The sequence below is a fragment of the Alexandromys fortis genome, unplaced genomic scaffold (assembly GCF_014885135.2).
Source record: "Alexandromys fortis isolate MF-2015 unplaced genomic scaffold, M_Fortis_MF-2015_v1.1 scaffold_77, whole genome shotgun sequence".
NCBI lineage: Eukaryota > Metazoa > Chordata > Mammalia > Rodentia > Cricetidae > Alexandromys > Alexandromys fortis.
The window spans coordinates 7767110-7787768 of record NW_026067967.1 but is presented as its reverse complement, the minus strand read 5'-3'; the positions used below and the strand labels follow the sequence as shown (position 1 = coordinate 7787768).

The 20659-nt window shown below is 52.9% G+C and overlaps 1 protein-coding gene across 2 annotated transcripts in view; it reads right to left on the bottom strand.

Moving 5' to 3' along the window:
* Positions 1-8308, bottom strand: part of Gdpd5 (glycerophosphodiester phosphodiesterase domain containing 5) — a 75997-nt gene extending 67689 nt beyond the window's left edge. The window contains exon 1 of one of the 2 annotated variants that reach the window (XM_050154508.1): positions 7615-8308. The gene's annotated coding sequence lies outside the window, so the exon portion shown is untranslated. The remainder of the gene's footprint in view (positions 1-7614) is intronic. The other variant, XM_050154507.1, reaches the window with a different exon arrangement.
* Between the last annotated feature and the right edge of the window lie 12351 nt (positions 8309-20659).

The window sequence follows — 20659 nt, the reverse complement described above, 5'->3', positions numbered from 1 at the left end:
GCTCAGGGTGGCAAGGCCTGAAAAAGCATCAGAGACTAGTGGTGGCAGCTGCCATCTCTAGGAAGCATTGAACACAGCCACCACAGGGTTGGCTTTGAGCTGGCTTGCAGCGGGCCCTCTGCACCTACCGCTAGTGTCTTCATGGACTTTGCCCACTGGGAGATAAGGTAAGGCCTCACGGGAGGCTACATTCATCCTGACTGGCTGGGGGGGGGGGATGGAGAGGAGATAGCCCCAGAACCGTGTTTTGGCATGGGGCCCCCAGCTTGCTACACTAGCAGCCTGAGCACGACTCCCCAACAGGCTCATCCACACAGGAAAACTGTGCTCAAAGATGAAATGACTTGTCGGTTGTCACCTTGCAGTAAGTGACAAAGCTGAGACTCGAAGTGCAAGTTTCTGTGCCTCTAACCCCACCGGCTTCACCCTCCACTATATACACGACGGTCATTGGTCCGAACTGGCTGGAGATACAGGGGTTGACTTCAGCGGGGGGCCAACTGCTGGTGAGCGGTTGCACAGAGGCCTTTGACGTCCCCTCCGACGTCCCCCCCCCTCCCGGCACCCTCCCCTCCCTGGAAAACAAAACACCCCTCTGACATTCTCCAGTTCTCCCAGGTGGGACCAGGGCCTCATGGGTGGGGCGCCGGGTATCCGGGTTGGGAAAACAAGCAGATTCACACAAGGCTCCATTGTTACAGGGAGCCTGACGCTTTGACCATTAAAACAAAACCAAGCAAATGGAGTGCTGACTATCACTTACGGGAAAGAGGGACAATAAGAGGGCTGAAGAGATGGCTCGGTGGTTAAGAGCACTGACTGCTCTTCTAGAGGACCTGGGTTCAATTCCCAGCAACCACGTGGCAGCTCACAACTGTCTGTAACTCCGGTTCCAGGGGGACCTGACACCCTCTTTGGCCTGATGCACAGACAGACAAGCAGACAAAGCACCCATACAAATGAGATAAATAAATACAAGACAATGGGAGGAACCCCAAGTCTAAGGACTTGCCCTTCCCCACCCAGCCCGACCCCAGAAACCTGGTACAAGCAGGTGGCTGGGACAGTGGATCCAGCTACTGAGCTCAGTGAGGCCTCTTGCTCTCCCTGCGACCTTTCACCATGCACTGGTCACATGACATGTCAGGCACGCACATTCCATGCATGGTCTCATCTTAGACAGGGATTATTGCTACCCCCATTCTCCAGATGAGGGAAGCAAGGCTCGAAACAGACACCAGAGGAGTGAAGCTGGTCAGATCGAGGCTCTTCCCGCCTGTCATGTCTCTGCTCAGAGAAGCCCCCTGTCAGCAATGTGGCCAGGAGCTGCTCCTCCAATGGGCAGGGCTGTGGGATGCTTCGGGCCGCACTTGGAAGCCACAGGCAGGTCTCAGATGTCCCGTACTGAAATGCCCTGAAACTCTGATAACTCAGCCCAGCCCTTGCCTCGGGAGTAGCCCAGGCTTTCCCAGAGTTGCAGAAGGCCAGGAGCTACTGCAGCCACAGCTACCCCAGGAACCTCTTTAGGGAATAAAGGGATTTTAATACTAGAATCCCGTGTTCCAGAAAGCAGAGTGTCTTCAGCCTTCACAGCCAACCCTAGCGAAGACAAGCCCAAGGGTGCCCACCCTGACCTCAGGGTGCCTATGGGTGATATTTTTTTAGGATTCTTGGAGTGAAGGGGTCCTGACTCCCTTTATGTAGAAAAGGACTTTCTCTTTGAGTCCCTTGACTGGGACGGTGAAATGGTTGGGGGGGGCACTTTTTTTTTCTTTCTTGAGACAGGGTCTCTTTCCAGAGCTGGAACTCACTGTGTAGACCCGATTGACCTTGACCTCATAGGGATCAGCCTGCCTTTGCCTACCACTAGAGTGCTGGGATTAGAGATGTGGGCCACCACGCCTGGCTAGAGCACTTTTCTCAGAGTCCACTCCTTCACCAGCTGAACAGCTACAGGGGGAAAGCCAGGGACCCCACTGCGACTGGCAACTTTGTGAGCCAGAAGATAAAAGAGCTCCAAGCAGGTCTTTGCATTTGGCCCCCAGCCTGGGAAAGGTCAGACCTTTTGGGCGGGCCGCGGGCAGGCGAGCTGCCTATATTTCTTCCCCATCTGCCTTCTGGCCCCCCTACTGTGGATGGAGAGGTGGCAAGGGGAAAGGAGGCCAGTCTGCAGAGGCTAGAGGTCCTGGCCACCCTTAGCTCAGAAGCACTGCTTCCAGGAAGCCTTCCCTGATGCTCCACTAGGCATCCTGGTCCTGATCCCCCTAGTCATTCTGCACTATCCTTGTTCCTGTGTCCTCCTCTCCTCACCAGCCTGTTCATTCACACCGCAGAGCAACTGCCCTTTGCCTGGGATCCATTCCAACACTCTTCCTGAGCACCTGTTCCCTCTCGGCAACCTGCTTGGCACTGGTGACATGAATAACAACAGTTTACCATTCACCGAGTCCTTGCTACGTGCTGGGGCTTTGTGTGCGTGTGTGTGTGTGCGTGTATGTGTGTGTATGTGCAGGGTGCCAGGGATTGAACCCAGGGCCTCGAACATATTCAGAAAGTGCTCCACCTCTCAGCCAAACCCCGGGCTGTGCGGGGGCCTTTGGAACAATTTATATGTAGGGTCTATGTCATCCTCACAACAGTCCTGGGAAGGAGGTGATGTAATGGGCCTCATTTTACAGATGAGGTGACCTGCCTCAGCCATGTGAGTGGGACCGGCCGGCCCAGCCTCAAGAAATCACTTCTCAGCTTGGACTTCTGGCACCCACGTGTTTACCTGTGGTCAGTGTGTTTCCCCCACAGCCCACAGTCTCCAGGGGTGTCACCTGTCGGTGGATAAGGGTGGGGTAATGCTACCTCCTGTTTAAAAAAAAAATCATACTTGTTCTGTATCTGTTGGCGGGATCCCAAAAGGCTTGTCTCGGCTGAACCAACCACTGCTGCTGCACAGGGTTTGAGAAGATGTCAGGTCCCCAGAGATCTCAGTCCTACTCAGGTCCCCCCAGGCCAACAACTGTCTGCTCATGCTCACACGTGAAGCAGCATTTCCCATCCAAACTCACCCAAAAGCCTCCTCCAGGAAGGCCTCCCTGCCGTGCCCTGGATTCAGTTCCTGGGCTCTTAGTTAGCTTCTTAAGGTGTCATTCATTCATGAGGGCAAAGAGAGCAAGGCCCAAAGGGATTCACGGGAGGACCTGTCTGTGTGCTAGACCTCACCAGGTACTCTGTCTGCATCTCACTAGGCCACACACACATACCACTAACAGCTCATAGGGAAGAAAATAGATGCCAGAATTGAAAGATTTGTGTCAGGGACCGCTTGCCTCCCCTATCCTAGGACAGCTACCATGTGACAGACACCCTGCAGGGCACTCAGGGGAGGGTTCTGCAGGCTGGCCAGCAGACAGATCTATCGTCAGGTGGAGGGGGTGCCATGAGAAGGCTGGGCTCTACCTGCTTGAGAGGAGTCTCAAGGACTTCTGGGTAGAGGCATCTCCAGGCCTGGAAGGACTCCACCAATCCTCCCCTAACCACAGCAGAACAGTAGGCTAACCATGGCCCACAAAACTCTGGCACCCTACAGGCAGCAAAGCAAGGAGAAGCCGGCTGCCCTGCCAATGACCCCACAGTGGCCGGGCCAGCTGGCCTCTAGTCCTGCCAACCTGGACTAACCCTGCCAGCTCTCAATCACGGCTAATGACCATGCTGCCTGCAGCCCAGGCCACCACCCTCCTTCAAGTGACCACAGTGTTCCTGGCCCAGAGATCAGCTAGGCTAAAATCACAGCTGCCTGTCCTCCCACATCCTTGCGCCCTGTACTGTACTGTGATCTCTTCCTTCTGCCAGGGTCACAAAGGACACTGCAGAGGACTGGAGACCATGGGTACTGGGACACCAAGCAAGACACAGAGGGGCTGACTCGCTGCCAGCAATATACCCTACCAGCCAGGACAGAGCCCAGGACCATGGGTCAGTCCAGCATGGCCAGACACTGGCCTAGGAAAGAAGGCTTAAGTGTAGGCTCATCACATAAAAAGAATGCTTTCGAGGTACTGGGTGGAGCTGAGGGCATAGAACGGCTCCTAAAAGTTGGCTAAGTCTCCGTGCAGTGACAGAGAGGATCAAAGATTTCCCACTGAAATAGATGCAGGCCTGACTCCCTGTTCCCTGGTGTTTCGCTGAGAGAATTTGGACAAGACAGAGCACCTCTCTGAGCGCCAGTCTCTGGGTAAAAACAGACATTCTGCAGGATGACCATGATGGATATTGTATAAAGCGTGTGTCTAGAGTGTGCAGCCCATCCTAAGTAGTGAAGGGTATTACTATTACTAACATCACCATGGTAGAATTATATGTGCATGTGTTTCCTAAACTATAGAATATTATTACTTTTATCAGTATGCTATGACATGATGTTAAACACTTACAGGCAGCACCCCAGAGGGCTGAATGACGCAGGAACATCTGGGGGTGGAATTTGTGACCCAAATTGTGTTGAAGCAGATAGAAGTGAGCAGAGGAGGGGCAGGCATGTGGCCCAGACGATCCCACAAGAAAAAGGGTAGCTTGGTGCCCACGTGTGGTGTGTTAAACAGTGATGGGCAAGGAACCTGAGGCCCCATTAGCCGCTATGGCTGGCAAAGCCACACCCAAGGCCTGGTCCCCACTTCACAGAGGGGCTCTAAGCAGGGCCTCCACTGCTCTCCCACCAGATTGCTCAGCGCTGGTTCTGAATCACTAACCCATTATTACCGCTCCAGAATTCTCCTCACCCCTCCACCTGCCCTGACACACAGGGGCTGCCCTGCATGTTCACAGTGAAGCACTTCTTTACTGGCTACCATTGCTGCCCCCTGTTTTACTTATGTGACCCTACAGTTGGCCATAATGAACTTGAGAAGCGAGTTTCACTATGATAATTTTGCAGAGGGGAGAAAGAGTGGCCATGTATGGTCAGATGCCTTGGCCTCCAGTCTCATCTTGAACAGGTGGCTGGAGCAGGGTTCCCCGAGAACCTCCCTGGCCACTCTCTCCTATCCTTCCCCCACATGTCTGGAATCTTAGCCCTACAGCTTGATCCTAGCTCAGCGACCTTAACCCTGACTGTTACCTATAGGTACCTGCCCCCTCCCAACAGTAGAGCGCTGGGAGGTTAATAGGTCCTTCTCGCTTCGTCCTGCTCATCCTTCCTCCTGCACACTCACACTCACACGTGCACGCTCAGCATAACCCAGGCTGAGGCAATCTGGAGCCTCTGGCCTCTGGTGGGGCGGAAGCCCGGCAAAGCTATTTCCCTAGCCTGCCTCCCAGCGCGGGGAATGATAAATTATTCACCGCACCCTGCGCTGAGGGAGGCCAGACAATGGGCCAAAGGGAATGGACACCAGCTCCTGCCCCACAGGAAGCCACAGGAAGTGGGTGTGAGGACTGTTAGACTCCAGAGCCCCTAACCAGTCTCCCCAAACAGATTCTAGGAGGTCTTGTAACTCAGGAAAGGTGGCACAGGGAGTCTGGCCCTGCCCAGGGTCCCGTAAAGCCAATCAAAGTCTCCTGGCCTGCAGCAGCCACCTGTGTTCTAACCTCAAGCAAGTTTGAGGATTTTCCAGACTTCCTGGTCAAAAACTCCAGTTTCCTTTCGTCGCAGGGAAGGAAATGGATGGTTGCGCTGTGTGTATCTCTAGCTCAGTTGCTCAGTTAACCTTGGGGAAAGAGCCATTCTACTCTCACAGAAAAACAGAGGGCTCAGAGGATGACAAGACTGCCCCATGGTCAGGACTGGCCACCAGTCACTTAGCCACCCGTCTGCCACTTAGTCTAAGTAATTTCTATACTCGCTTGGCAGACAACTGATGCTCACATAGTTCCTGCAGCAAACTCACCAGGCCTCGGCCAAAGATTTCACCTCTCTGGTCCTCAGTTTCCCACACAGGGTAGCCCCAAATGACAAGTCCATACTGGGCACGTTCCACAAACGCCTTGGCACTCACCAGTTGTCTGCGGGATCCTCCCCTTATCCGAGCAGGTAACAGTGTTTAGACCCCACTTCACAGGTGCCACATCAGAAGGAGGCTCCCCGCCGCCCCCTGCTCTGCCTCACCCGGTTTCCCTCCTGTTCCTTCCAGCACATGGTGAGATGAGATCACAGGTGTGAAATTAGTTCATCAAAGGAGAAGCTCTGTTTAGATAGATGCAGGGATTATTCTGAGGATTTGGGTCCTCGGGCAGCGGCGGGGGAGGGGGAATCCCAAACCCCTTTTTCTCCTTCTAGGCTCCCTGAACCCCTCCAATCCTAGGAACAGGCTTTAAGACCCCGCTCCATCTCCCAGGGGCTTTCCAAGGTAATTTCCCCAGACTCCAGGGAGCCCAACACAACAAAGGTTAAGCAGTCCCAGCCAAGGCCACAGTGCCCAGACCAAGGCCAAATGCCTCCCCCTCCCCACCCAGAATAAGGGCCCACAGAGTATGTACCAAATATTCTCTCACAACAGCCTTCTCCTACACAGATTCAGAGGCAGTGAGAGGAACTTCTGCCTGGGAATCCAGACACCTGGACTGTGGCCCCAGACCTGGCAGTCCTAACCATAAGACCTGGAGAAGTTTTTTTCCTGGGCCGGAAAGGCCTTGCAGGTTCATCTGCAACAACAGAGACTGATCTGAGCCCCAATCCAATCACACAAGCTCACTGCTGCCTCATACATGGTCACCCCAACCTCATAGCAGGGGTGAGGAAACCCAGCCACAAACCCCAAAGGTCTGAGCTGGGAAGAAGAGAGGACCCTTGATGGATGTTTGGAAATGTTTTTCAGGTCATCTTCTGGTTCAACCACTCACTGGCTTTAGGGCCTGGGGCAACCCTGCTCCCCCCTCCCCAAGTCTTCAGTGTCCCCATTAATAATGTCAAGAAGGGAAGGCGGGTGAGTTCTGAGGGACCTACAACTCCAACTTGCACAAGGGAACCAACATGGTGAGTCCCTAAAAGATCAGTAACTTGGAGACCCTGGCTCTGGGAGGCTGGTTGTTCCTCCAACCTGCACCCCAGGAAGACACCTTTCGGAACTGGGAAGCTTCCCACCTCCGCCCTCAATGCTGGGTCACTTTTCCCGGGAGATGGCATGTCTATAATCCAAGAGTCGCTGGTAAGGAGAAGTACCTCTTCAGTTTCAAGATCAGTGCTAGGATTTTAGATGTCCCTGTGGCCCCCACCTTAACAATCTCTGGCTGGCAAGCTACCTATTTCCTTTCTTCTCTCCTCCCTCTTTGCTCTTTAAGCTAGCTCTCTTTATCTTCTCTAGTCCCCCCAGTCTAATCCTCCGCACCAAAAGCAGAGGTTCTCAACCCAGTCACGCCTCAGTTTCCCCCCCCCTAGGTCCGCGCCCATAGCAATCACAATAGCTTTTATCTCAGGGAGGGGTCGCGTGGCTAAGGAACGATTTGTGCAAGGGCGGGGCTCGGACCGGCACACAATGGGCACTCTAAGTGCAGGTTTCACTCTACTATCTTTTGCGCGCCCTCTCCTAAATAGTTGACTCTGCGGGTGTCCCCTCCACACCCTCCACTGACCCGGGCCCTGCCTCTAGGCTCCCGGGACCGCTCCCGCCGCGCACCCGGGGCTCTCACCTGCAACCTCAGCTCGCTGGAGAGTAGGGCAGAAGCCCCTGTGTTCTTTGGTGCAGGCACCCCCAAGTCCTCAGCCCAGGGCGGAGGAAGGTGGCAGCTTCGGCTCGCAGCACTAGACCAGGGATTCAGTCTGACTGTCCTGCCTGCTTGGGACCCCTCACGGTGCGCTGGACCCGGGCGGCGCCAGTATAGTTTCAAGTCCGGCAGTCCGGTCCAAGGCAGCTGAAGGTCTGTGTTCTCGCGGAGCCAGAGACTGGTGGGCGTCCCAGCTCCTCTATACTCAGGTCCGGGAGCGGGGCCACCCTGCGCCGACCCGGGGGCGGAGGGAACACGGGTGGAGAAGGGTCGGTATGATGGGGCCGGGCGCGTCCCGCCTAGGAGCTCCGGATCAAGCAGCTGCAGACCACCGAGCTGGCAAAGTCCAGGCGCGGAACGCCGAGCTCGGACCGGCAGGGCAGGGCAAGGCAGGCGGGGCGCCAGCGGCCGGAGCACGGCAAAGTCTGCCCAGGTCCCGACACGGCTCGCTCTGCAAATCTGGGCGGACCTAGCCCGGCAGCGGACTCTGGATCTCCGTGCCGCTGCTCCACTTCCTCCTCTTACCCGCTCAGCGCTCGCCGCTTGCTCAGCCCCGCGCCGCAGCCTCTGCCACCGCCGCTGTCACACTAGCCGCCCACCCCCACCCGAGCTGCAGACCGAGCCGAGCCGAGCCGAGCTCCGCCGAGACAGCTCCCGAGCGCCCGCGAGCCTGGCTCCGCCCTCAGAGGTTGGGGCCAGAAGAGCCCCCGCCCCTAGCCGGGCCGCGGGCAAAGGCGGAACGTGTGGGACTCTGCTAGGCGGGTCCCCGCGCGGTTGGGCAGCGCGAGCCAATGGAAGCGTGGAAAGAGGGCGGAACTCTGCTGAGCTTGGACTGGTGCGGCTGGAGGAGGACAATGAATGCAGTTGGCAGCTTGGGAGCGGGCTGCCTTGGGGGACCAGGATGGAAGGAGAAGCGCAGGGGCCTGGGTTGACGGCGACCCGGGAGAGCAAGGCACGGAGGAGGCGAGGTTGGAGCTGGGATGTCCCTGGGTGGTAGAGCCCGGGGAGTGGCGTGATGCTGCTGGTCTCTGGCTCCCCCTAGCCGCTAGGCTCCTTGCACGGAGCTGCATTTGAAAGCAGTGAAAGGTTCAGATTTTAGGAAGCGGTGCAAAAGAAGTTTTTAAAAATAAAGAACAGATCCGTTTCCCACACTTCCCCTTTCTCATAGTCCGGCGACTCAGGGAGGAGCGTTGTTATTAGTTTCAAAAATAAAAGCGTAGGTGTGTAAGGACAATTCACCTCGAATCGTGACGTCTGTCGCCTGTGCACAGGCTTCCCCTGCCCTGCCCCTGTCTTTGAGGCTTCAGTGTCCTGTGCGGGCACTGAGCAGGAGGGAAGGGGTTTGATATATGAATGAATGTTACCAGTGGGCGCGGGCGGGGCCTATGTCACTAATTGGCCTGGGGAGCCGCAGCATGAGGCAGCACATCACAGCTTCATCTGTAAGCCTCACACCAATCTTATGCATGGAGTCCCAAGTCACTGCTGCGAACCAAGATTGAAGAGACCACGTGATGTTCCCCAGATTCCCGTTGCTGGTCTACGAGTCTACCCGTCATCTGTCTCTGTGTGACATTCCTGGGCTAGACCTGCTTTGAAAGGCGGCCGTAGCCTCCGGTGGTGATGCTCATTCAGTTCAAGGTCGTCCTCAGCTACTTAGAGAATTCAAAACCAGTGTGGGCTGAATGAGACTCTGTCTCACAAATCATAATAATAACTGATAAATAAGCCGAAGATGCTGCACCTTGACAGGGAAGTGAGCGAGGAACCAGAAGGGCAGTGGGCTTAGAAGATGGAGGAGATGGCATTCCTGACAGCAGAGATCACCTTTGGGGCTCTCTGCCTTGTATTAGTTACTGCTTCCCCCAGCAGGTGACAGGCATGCTGAAGTCAAAAAGAGTTAGCAAGGTTAATAGGAATATGTGCTCCTGGAGGAATCTTGGCGGCAGGAGGAAGAGTCAATGTGGGGGACTCCAGAGAGGCGGGTAATGGGGAATTCAGATTTAGCCAAAGAACCAAATATTTCTTTGGCTCCTCCTGAGTCAGTCAGATGATGCTGAAGGTTAAGCCAGGGGAGCCTGGCTTTGTGTAAGGAGAGCCACGAGAAGTTTTGACATGATCACGATGGATTGTAGGATTTTCTGTAGGAAAACAAGTGTCCTTAGAACACATAGCCCGAGAGATAAGTGTCACCGGGCCTGCCTGAAGACTAAAGATGCCTGTGTTGAACTTGGTGATATTGGTACCACGATCCCTTATGCCTTCCCGTTGTGCCAGGAACCTTCTTCAGGTTTGAGCTGGCAGCACCATCAAGCCCTGTGTTCCTAGCCTGCTATTATAACCCTTCTGTTTCCACCTGTGCCAACTGCCCCATCTTTCCGCCTCCTTTCTCTGCCTCTATATCACACCTCTCTCGGACCGAAGAATAAGCGAGGTGTACTATCTCCACACAGTTCCTCTAAGCGGCTGCTCTTAAGGTCCTCCTGGGCTGTCATGCACCCTACCTTGGGTTTATTCTGGCTTCCCTGTAGGATGAAGGTAAGAGTTCAAGGCCCAGTGCTCACTTTTCTTTGCTACTGTGTCTCAGATTCTAGCCTGTCACACAATAATTGAGTAACAAATGTCACCCTCTCTGAAATGCCTTCCTGAACTCCGAGGCAGCCTTTGGTCTGGTTCACTTGCCCGGAAGACTCTTTAGGCACGTCCGTGCCTCGGTCCCCCCACCCCTCATAGCTGGGAGCTACTCTGTGGATGTACGGCCCCGCCCACATGGCCCCTCTGATGTCTGGTGGCCCTTGAGAGACCTCCACATAAAGAAATGAATGAATGAGGGTCTCAGAGTAGAGCTGTCTGGCTGCCCCTGTTGGAGCAGCCTCCAGGGGGGTCAGATGAACAGAATGTCAAAAAGAAAAAAGCCTTTCAGAACATAGCCTCCCTGGGTGACTCCAGAGGTCCTCTCAAGGTCACCTAGCGGTAACCAGCACTGAGGTCTCAAACACCCACATCTGCCCCCTGGCTGCCCTCTGAAAGAGACAGATTCTTCTGCTCTGGGGCACTCTGGCCTTTGGTGGCTAGGGAAGCCACAGTTTGACAGTGGTATGATTGGTAATGGCTTGTCTGAGAGGATGTCAGTGCGTGGACCGGCTTGGAACCCACGCCTGGAGGCTGACAGGAAACAGTAGCCTTTCTGTGAGCCCCGCTGCTCCTGAGGACCTTGTGCCTCTAGCCGGAGAGACTCGCAGGAGCTCTGCAGGCTACGTGTTTCAGGCACTCTGTGTTCTCATCCCAGATGGACACTCTGCTTGCAGGCTGACAGTTAGGCTGACAGTTATCAGTCACGTTGCATTCTTTTCTAAATAGGCCACCTTGTTGTATAATGCTTCTCGGCTACATAACTTCTGTGTGTGATGAGCGGGCACAGTGCTCGGTGGCAGCGGGAGGGCCGAGGCTCAGCAGGCAGTGGTGACCTTACCTTCATGCAGTTCTCTGTTCAGAGGAGTCAGTGGTCTCGACCGAGCACACCGCACATGCAGGTTCTTGAGAGTTTCCTCCTTGGTCTCCGGTTCCACCAGCCCATAGTCCCTGTGTGTGTCCCTTCCCACAAGGGGAATGAATGTCCCATTGCTTAAAACAGCGTACAGGCTGGTTTCTCTAAGTTCTTCCAGTGGACAGCACTGTCTTACTCTGGGCATTGTCTCTGTGAAGGCTCTTGCCCCTCTCTTGAAATGCATGCCCATGGATCAGGGTTGGTGGTAAGCCAGTTTCTCTACCTGATCCTGAGCTTCTAAGGACAAGAGATGGAACCTGATTTCCCCCCTGCCCTGAGATAGTGTGTTTTGTTTTCTCACTCTACCCTCCAGGGTTTCCTAAACTAGACCTAATCCTATGCCTCATATTGGACTCCCAGGCTGGGACAGTGACACCCTCTTGGTCCAGGGCTGTCTACATGGATCTGTGTGTTGAGTTCTCTGGGAACACGATTGCCCACTTAGCTGACTGGGGCAACAGCATCACCACAGGGAGGCCATGAGAGCTGGGACGCAGTAGTGGTTAATACTGTCAACCTGACTAGATCCACAATCACCTGGGATACAAGCCTCTGGGGCATGTCTGTGAGCGATTTCTCCACTGGATTAAAGTGGGAAGCCCTACCCTATTCTGTAAGCTTGGAGTGATAGTTTGAATATAATGAAAGGAGCAGGCCAAGGACCCCCCTCCATCACTCTTCGTCCTGACTGTCACTGCAATGTGACCGGCTGTCTGCAGGACCCAGAATCGGTGACTTCCCTGCCGTGATAAATAGAGCCCTCACAGGGTGAGCTGAAGTTAAGTTGCCTTTGTAAGCAGGGTGTTTTGTCACCGCAACTAAAGCAAGAAGCATGCAGTTCCTAAGGCTATGTGGATAACTCAGGACACTCAGGGGACTCCGGTCACAGAGACATCGATGCAGGAACTGCTGTGATGGGTGAGAAAGTCCATCCATTTGTGGAGCAGGACGGAGGGCAGGAGGAGAAACTGAGGCTGCATAGTGGGAGCGGTTGTATCTAGAGCCACTCTGGAGCCACACGGCCCAATCTGGAATAAGGACTCCCTGTGGTAGCTCTGTGATCTCTCTGTGCCTCGGCTTCCTCATCTGTAAGGCCCAGTCTGGAATAAGGACTGCCTGCGTTAGCTCTGTGATCTCTCTGTGCCTTGACTTCCTCATCTGTAAGGTGGGAGATGACACATAGGATATTTTGAGGGATCAGGTGAGTTAGTTTTTCTTATCCATTTGGGTTATGTTGATAAGTGATGAACCCCACATAGGCACCTGATGGATTAAATGAAGATGGAGGGGCTGGTGGGCTTTGGTGTGCCAAGGTTAACTGTGGGCTCCATCCTGAGGAAGCTTCACTCTGAATAGTCCCTGTTTCTTCACCTACACACAGCATGGGGCCTCTGAAGACTCCAGGCTACTGACCCTTCACCTCCCTAACTTTCCACGTCTCCTGTGGCCCAGCAGCTACAATCTGTATAAACCAGGACTGTAGAAGCTAAGCCCATACACCAAGAAACCTTTATGGTCCCATTTATTGAAGATGGGGCAGGGAGGCTGTGGAGGGTCCAGGACACCATGGCCTTGTAAGAATCTGCACCCTGTTCCCAGCCTCAACTTTCGGAGACCAAAGTAGAAGTAAACAAACATGTACTGCTGAAAGCAATGGGTTTGAATGAAAACTGGTCCCACAGGCTCATAGATTTGGATGCTGGGGTTGTAGTTGGTGAAACTGTTTGAGAAAGATTAGGAGGTGTGGCCTTGTTGGAGGGGGTGTGTCCCTGGGGTGGGCTATAAGGTTTCAAAAGCTCATGCCAGGCCCAGTCTAGCACACTCTCTGCCAGCAACTTTGCAGATCAGATGTGAGCTCTCAGCTACTGCTCCAGCGCCATGCCTGCATGCTTTCATGCTTCCTGCCATCCTATCCTGGACTTACCCTCTGAAATTGTACACAGACTCCCATACTTTCCTTTATAAGTTTCCTTGGTTATGGTGTCTCTTCACAGCAGAAGAAAAGTGACTAAGACAGGAAGGTCCCAGGATGAAACAATTCTGTGCATATCTGGGGATGATGGGAGAGCAAGATGTGGGTAAAGACGAAGGAACAAGCAGGAGCATCCTCAGTGATAGGCCAGCCCTCTCTAGGGCAGCCGACAAAGGACTACATGTCAGGGTAGAGCCAGAGGAGAACTGAAAGGACAGGGGCAAGAGGCTAATCTAGCACTGGTAAGGGAATGTGCCTTGGAGCTGGGGAGGAGGTAACTCAATGGAGAACCACAGAGGGCTCGAGGACCAGGGAAGAAGGAATGTGTGGCCCCTTGGGGCCCCAGAGTCAGGAGGCTTTGGTAAGTGTGGGTCAGGTTAGTGAAGGGTGTTACTTAGCTCTCTCTTCTCCTGGATTCCTGAACACACTACCTGGAGAAGTTAAAGCTCTTCTGTTCCTCTCTGACTGTAATCCTGCCTGTCTCTCAAGCCCGAGGATCCCGACTCCATACTGCCTGAACCTTCACTAGTACCCTAGACTGCTCTTCAGAACCAGTGTTACTTTGTCCCCATTGCTCTCGATTACAGGGCTGTTAACCTCTAGACCATGGACTCCTTGTCAGATGTACTTCAGTGTCCTCAGAGTAGGGCAAAGGTTACCCTCAGCAGGTGTGTATACTTGACTCTTCTGTAGGCAACAAGAGCCAGCATTTGGCTGCCTATGTCGCCCTCTGCTGCTTGATGCTGGTTACTGCAATAATATAAGCTAAGGAACCAGTTCGTGAATCATGGTTTCAGGACCTCTTTCACACCTAAAACGTTGGAGAACCCCAATGAACCATGGTGATTGGATTTATATATACTGAAGTTCATATCACTATAAATTAAAATGGGCAAATTTTAATTTTTCTGTCATTTCAGATCAAGCGTAGTTGTCAGTATAACAACACACTTTAGGGAAGGTAACCATATTCTCCCAAATAGAAAAGACTGTGAGGGCTAACGAGATAAGGTCAGCGAGTAAAGTGCTTGCCGCTAAGCTTTCCAGCCTGACTTCAATTCTCAGGAGGAAGAGAAGTGTTTCCAGAGAGTTGTCCTCTGACTGCCACATGTACCCCAGACACGTGCACAGAACAATAAATGCAAAAAAAAATCCAGCAACTCACTGAGAGTGCAAACACACACACACCAGGAGAGCCTTTAGCATGTTTCCATCGTGTTTTCCACCTTAGGCAAAGGGTGGGAGCAAGCCAGGTGAACAGGTAAGGAAAGGGGGAGCATGTGCAATGCAGCCTTCTTAAGCCTTAAAAGAGAAGGGGATTCTACCACTGGGCCCTGCTGTGTCTATGAAGCCTGAGGCCACCACTCTCAAGCTGACCTGCCTGTGTGAACCTGTGGGTCTGGACCATGACGTCACCCGCTGATTTCCCAGGTGTCCTTTCCCCAAGGTCCAGATGCCTCTGATGAGCGGGAGAAACGCCTCTAAATTACAGCTATTATAAGATAACCAACTGCTCTGGCTTTCCCAAGACTGTCCCCGTTTCAGCCTTAAAAGTCCCATATACCTCAATCCTGGGCAAATCAGTTCTGCTGGGCTTGAGTTGAGGCCCAGCGGAGACCTGCCACCCACGGTTCCCGCAGGCAGCCACCGCGTGATGGTTTCAGATCTTGCTTCCTGGCACTGCCGGGCTTGCACCATTAGGAAGATGAAGCTTGTCATTGCCAGCAAGAAGTATCAGCCCAAGTGACGCTGGATTTTCCCTATACTCACCTTGGAAGTTAGTTCCCCATCTTAACATTCAATCGTTTTGTGACTGCATAGCGCCCCCGTCTGGTAGGATATGAGGTGAGCGGGCCTCCATCCAGATTCCAACAAGTACAGCGGAGTTGGCTCCTTGCTTCTGCGTGAAAGATTCCTTCCCATCAAAGCCGGACTCTCCCATCTTCCTTCCCAGGGAGGCTCTGGCCAGAGGTGTTTGCCTTTGCGCTTGATTGCCGGCCACACACTGCTGATAATCCCTGCTCAGGCGGCAGTAACATGGTAGATACCTGGCTGTTGCTGTTTTCAGCCTACACGCCTCCCACCAGGCAGCCCACGGACACCAGAACCCACCCAGGGACACTTCAAGGAACATTCACTCTGACAGAGTGGGGACACAGTTTCCAAAACGCATCAGCTGCTGGGATAGGGGTGGAGAGTGAGGAAGTACTGTGTGGGAGGAGACAGCCTCAACCTGCAGGGAGTTAATCCCGAGAAGAGGTGAGTGTGGACCCTGTGGGCAGAATGCAGCTAGGAGGGTCAGGAACGTGGAGACAGTTCTTGCAGTTTCTCCAAACCCAGGACTCTGTCCTCCACCAGCAGTGACTTCAGAGCTGTTTCTGTCCCTGAGGTCTCAGCAGGGGCTCTAGAAGCATCTCTCAGCTGAGCACTAGGGGGTGCACCCAGACCTGGCCTACCAGCCCCTGCCTGATACCTACTTTGCTTAAAAAGGTTTCTTGAGAGGAAATTCTCTTTCTGTTCTGGCCTCTGTCCCACCTCTGTGCCAAACGAGGAAGAGTTAAGAGAGCTATCGGAGGGTCTGTCATGTGTTCCTCCGCGGAGGGACTGCAGGAACAGGCCGGTCCCTACACATGCTGAGGCTGATGACCAAGTTTGGGTACACTGCAGAGAGTCAGTGCATACCAGAAGGGGCTGTCACTGCCAGAGTGGATGAGACAGAGGGGGTGTTCCCACCGGTGGACCTGGTGAGGGCCTGTGACTGGGAGTTGGGGGACTCAAGGAGAGAGGAAAACACTAAGACTCAACCAAGAGATGTCTCAAGGTGACAGATGAGACGATCCCGGGAAGGGGGCCCTGTCAGTCAACCTCAAACATCCACCGTGTGTCCCAGAGAGCCACCCCAGGCCAGGTCTCTACTGTGTCCACAAGTACCGTGTTTTCTGCCTCTCTACCTCACCTCTTCCAGGCCACAAGTAGCAGCAAACAGAGTCATGGGAGAGACAGAAGGATAGGTAGTTCATCATCACACACTTTGCCAACTCAGCCATCTCCTTGGAGAAATTTCTGCCAAAGGGTGCAGTGACTTCTCCTTGCCTCTGCCTCTGAAAATTTACCGAGTCTGTGCCCTCTGTTTGACCAGGGCACTAGGGTCAAGGCACACACCTGAGACACAGGCTGGCAGACTGGAAGAGACAGTCTATGGAAGCCAGGACCAACACTTGCTTCCTTCATCTTTGAGTTCCCACTCTGCAGGACCATGCAGGGTACACAGTAGGTACTCAGTACTTTATTCTGCAACGGTGCTGCCCCCCTTCCTGGGTTGCCTGCCTTGTGGCTCTTCCCAGTTGGGCATCAATTAGAGCCCACACTCAACTCCCCCAAAATCACTGGCAGATCCTCCCCCACCCCTTCTCAAACCTCAAATGTGGGATTATAAGAGTGTGCCACCATACTTGGCTTAAAAATATTAAGGTCAGGTGTGGGGGTGCGTGTCTTTAATTCCAGCACTTAGGAGTTTGAAGCCAGCCTGAAGCCGGTCTGGTTTACATAGCCAGTTCCAGGACAACCAGGGCTATGCAGTGAGATTCTGTCTAAAACAACAACAGCAAAATAAAACCAATGAATATCTACAAATGAAAACTATTAAGAATTCGAAGTGGTGGCTGGTGAGGTGGCTTAGCTGGCAAACATGCTTGCTGTGCCAACCTGATAACCTGTGTCCCAAACTCAAAATCCACTGTGGAAGGAGAAAGCAAACTCCTAGAGGCTGTCCCCTGACCTTTACACACACACCGTGGCACACTCATACCTTCCGTGAGCACATGCATACACACACACACATACACGCACACTAAATTATATATATACATATATATGCATATATATATGTTTGGTTTTTCGAGACAGGGGTTGTGTGTGTATATACATATATAATTTAACTTTGTGTGTGTGTGTGTGTGTGTGTGTGTGTGTGTGTGTGTGTATGCAGCCCTGGCAGTCCTGGAACTTGCTTTGTAGATCAAACTGGCCTGGAACTTAGAGAGACCCATCTGCCTCTGCCTCATGAGTTCTGAGATTAAAGGCATGCACCACCACCACCCAGCTATATAATAAATTTCTAAAATGGAAAGGATTCAAGATGGTGACATTGTAGAATTATGTCTATATTATACATAAGGCTTCAGAAAGAAAGCACACCTAGCTAAAGATGAATTTCAGAGAAACAATGGATTTTTGTTTAAAGTTTGGGTGTCTAAAGCAACTTTTGCAACAAAAGTGTTGCATTGTTTATTTGGAATTCATCCTTAACTAAGCATCCTGTTTTTCTCCAGCCTTGCTCCCGGGCACCTCCTGCCCTCCTGTCTTCTCTTACCTTCTCCGCCTCTCAGGTGTGGTTCCTACCCGAGACGCCAGGAGAATAGTTTGCACACTTGTATCCTCACCACCTGGAGGGCTCGTTAACACGGAGATCAGTAGGCCACACCTCCTAAACTCTCTGATTTATAGGTCTAAGGTGGGATCCAGTAAATATCCCTTCTAAAAGATTTGTTCTTGACTCCTGTTACTGATCCTAAAAGCTGCTGGAAAGTACAGTGGCTCAAAATGGACACCAGAGGGCAGAAGTGTCCACGGGTCAGGTCTTGTCCCACCCACTCACTGTCTTGGGGGCAGATCTTTCACTTAGCATTATTTTGCAGTGTGTGTGACCACGCCTGGGGTCTTGGGCTTGACAAAGGCATGGATCAGACTCCGTTTCTGCCACTAGGGTCTCAGATTATGGGAAGGCAGGCAGGTATGCTATTGGGGTTTACAGCTGGTAATTTACAGCTGCCGCTGAAGCCCAGGGCAGGGGATGGGCACATGAGGCCTTGGACAGAGCAGTCATCCTGAGAGGAGCAAGGATGCAGGGCATCCTAGGAATACCAGAGTGCTTGAGGTGGAGGAGAGAATTTTGGGAGGGGGCTGATGAAGCTGGCAGGGATAGCAGAAGCTTTGGTGCCAGGCAGGGAATGGCCACCTCTTGAGAGTTGCCCGGAATCCCAGAAAGCTTTTTACTAGGTGGTGTGTTGGAACGACCCCCTGACAACAGTGTGGAGGAGGCTGGAAGCTAGTAAGTAAGTATTAGGGGCAAAGTCAAGAATGAGGTGACCAGGTAAAGCAGGGATGCATCCATGTAACCATCCCTGTGTTTATGTATCCATGTGTATCATGAGATCCACCACAGATGTCCACGGAACACCTCTGAGCGCAGCTCTGAATTAGTGCCTGATGCTGGGTGGTGCTGGTACTGATGCAGGTAGGCAATTCCTGGCTTATCTACCGAGTTTACCTTCCAAGGAGGGCCACAGTTGAGTAGTCAGTAACACAGAGGGTTGACTTGTTACAGCCACGGTCCCTGAGAGCAAGCCAGGACCTGCAGTGAGTTGGGGGTGGGTTGGGCAGTAAAAGCATCTCCCAAGAAAGTCCCTGACCTGGGCATTCTGACTCAGAGAGCACAGACGACTCATTCAGTAGACCCTGGAGCCTCTCCCGCCACAGCCTGGAGCCAACAAAACAGTTATTGAAGGTTCCCACCACTGCTCCAGAGCAGATTTCTTGGCCCATTCTCCCTCAGCCACACAATCCTGGCCTTCACTAAGGAAGACACGCCAAGATTATAGCCAGGTGCCAGGGGCTGTGAATGCTTTGGTCAGTCTGAGCAGAGGCGTGCCCGCCCACAGACTCCTTCAACTCTTACTGTAAACTCCACAGAAGTGTGACAGTCGGGAGCAGGGGTTTGAGATGTCTCTGATGCTCTGGCTTCCCAGAGCACAGTATGATGGTATGCAGGGCTATGACCAGCCTCGTGAACAGACTGATAAAATAAAGCTGACTCGAGCCTTTTTGCCATCCCTAGGCCATGCCTCAAGTGCTCTGGCTTTGGCTTCTCTGTGTTTGCATCTCTCTTCAGGGGATGATGGTTTCCCCACCAAAGAGAAGCTGCCTGGGGTTGGCTTCATTGGTGATAAGAATAATGGCTTCTGGGTGGTGGTGGTGCATACCTTTAATCCCTGCATTTGGGAGGCTGAGGATCTCTGTAACTTCAAGGCCAGCTGGTCTATCAGGTGAGTTCCAGGACAGTCAGCACTGTTGCACAGAGGAAACCCTGTCTCAAAAAAAAACAGAAGGAAGAGGAGAAGAGGGAGGAGGAGGAGGAGGAAGAGGAAGAAGAGGAGGAGGAGAAAGAGGAGGAAAAGAGAAGAGGAGAAGGAGAAAGAAAAGGAGGAGGAAGTAAAGGAGGAGGAAGAGGAGGAGAAAGAAGAGAAGGAGAAGGAAAAAGAAATGGACGAGAAAGAAGAGGAGGAGGAGAAGGAGGAGGAGGAGAAGGAGGAGGAGAAGAAGAAGAGGAAGAGGAAGAAGAAGAAGAAGAAGAAGAAGAAGAAGAAGAAGAAGAAGAAGAAGAAGAAGAAGAAGAAGAAGAAGAAGAAGAAGAAGAAGAACTGAACTGTTGCCCGGGCTACAGGAAGAAAGGCGGAACTGGAGATGTGATGGCAGTGATAGGTAAGGAAGGGCTGAAGTTTACAATGTGTTTGCCCAGCAGGGTTAGAGGGTGATTATGGGGCTTAAGCAGACACGGACTCGGTCCCTCAACCTGCTGTCTGGCCGCAGGATCCCCCTGGCTCTGGGTAACAACGGAGTCCTGGGTTGAGGAAAGTCTCACTGGACCTCCTTGCAGGACCACCATGGTCTGTGATACCGCTAGAGGCCATGCTAGCGTTGGTGGCCCATGCTGCCGTCTCAGACCCAGTGAAGCCTGAGGTCCATGTGGACACAGGTAGTCTATGCCGCTCCCTGATACCTTGGTGATGTCCCCGGGCTTTGCTGCCACAGGGAACCACACTGACATGAGCGGCAGGTGTGAACCTGAGGCCGTGTCAAGGCTTGTAGTCTCTGTAGCGGTTGAGGGCCGTGAGTGGGAAGTGGTCCTGACATGGTTAAGGGCTGTGTTGATGTCTGCAGCCAGAGTTACGCCTCCACCTGTGAGGATTTGCCATCTACCCATGTTAATGCCCCTGAGGCAGGAGAGCTGGCCCCGCCCAACTCCAACCACTGCATGGCTCTCCTTAGCTGATGGTTTCTGGCACAGATGAAGGTGGAGAAAGACTCATCCTCCCTTGGGTGGCATGGGGGAGGTGGCCACCAGGAACTGGACCAAACTCCAGTGAATATAAGGACAACACAAAATGGACATGTTTCTTTTGGTGGGGAGAGGTCAGAAAATGAAAGGTCAGTGTGATTGGGGCGTATGATGTGAGATTCCCAAATAATCAACAAAAAAGAAATTTTTAAAAAAGTAAGGCTTCCTGAAGAAAATGCCTATGTCCTGATCCTTGGAACCCAGAAACATATTCCACTGCATAGTCAAGAGAATTACGTGTGTAACTAAGCTATGATTTTGGGGAAGAGAGACC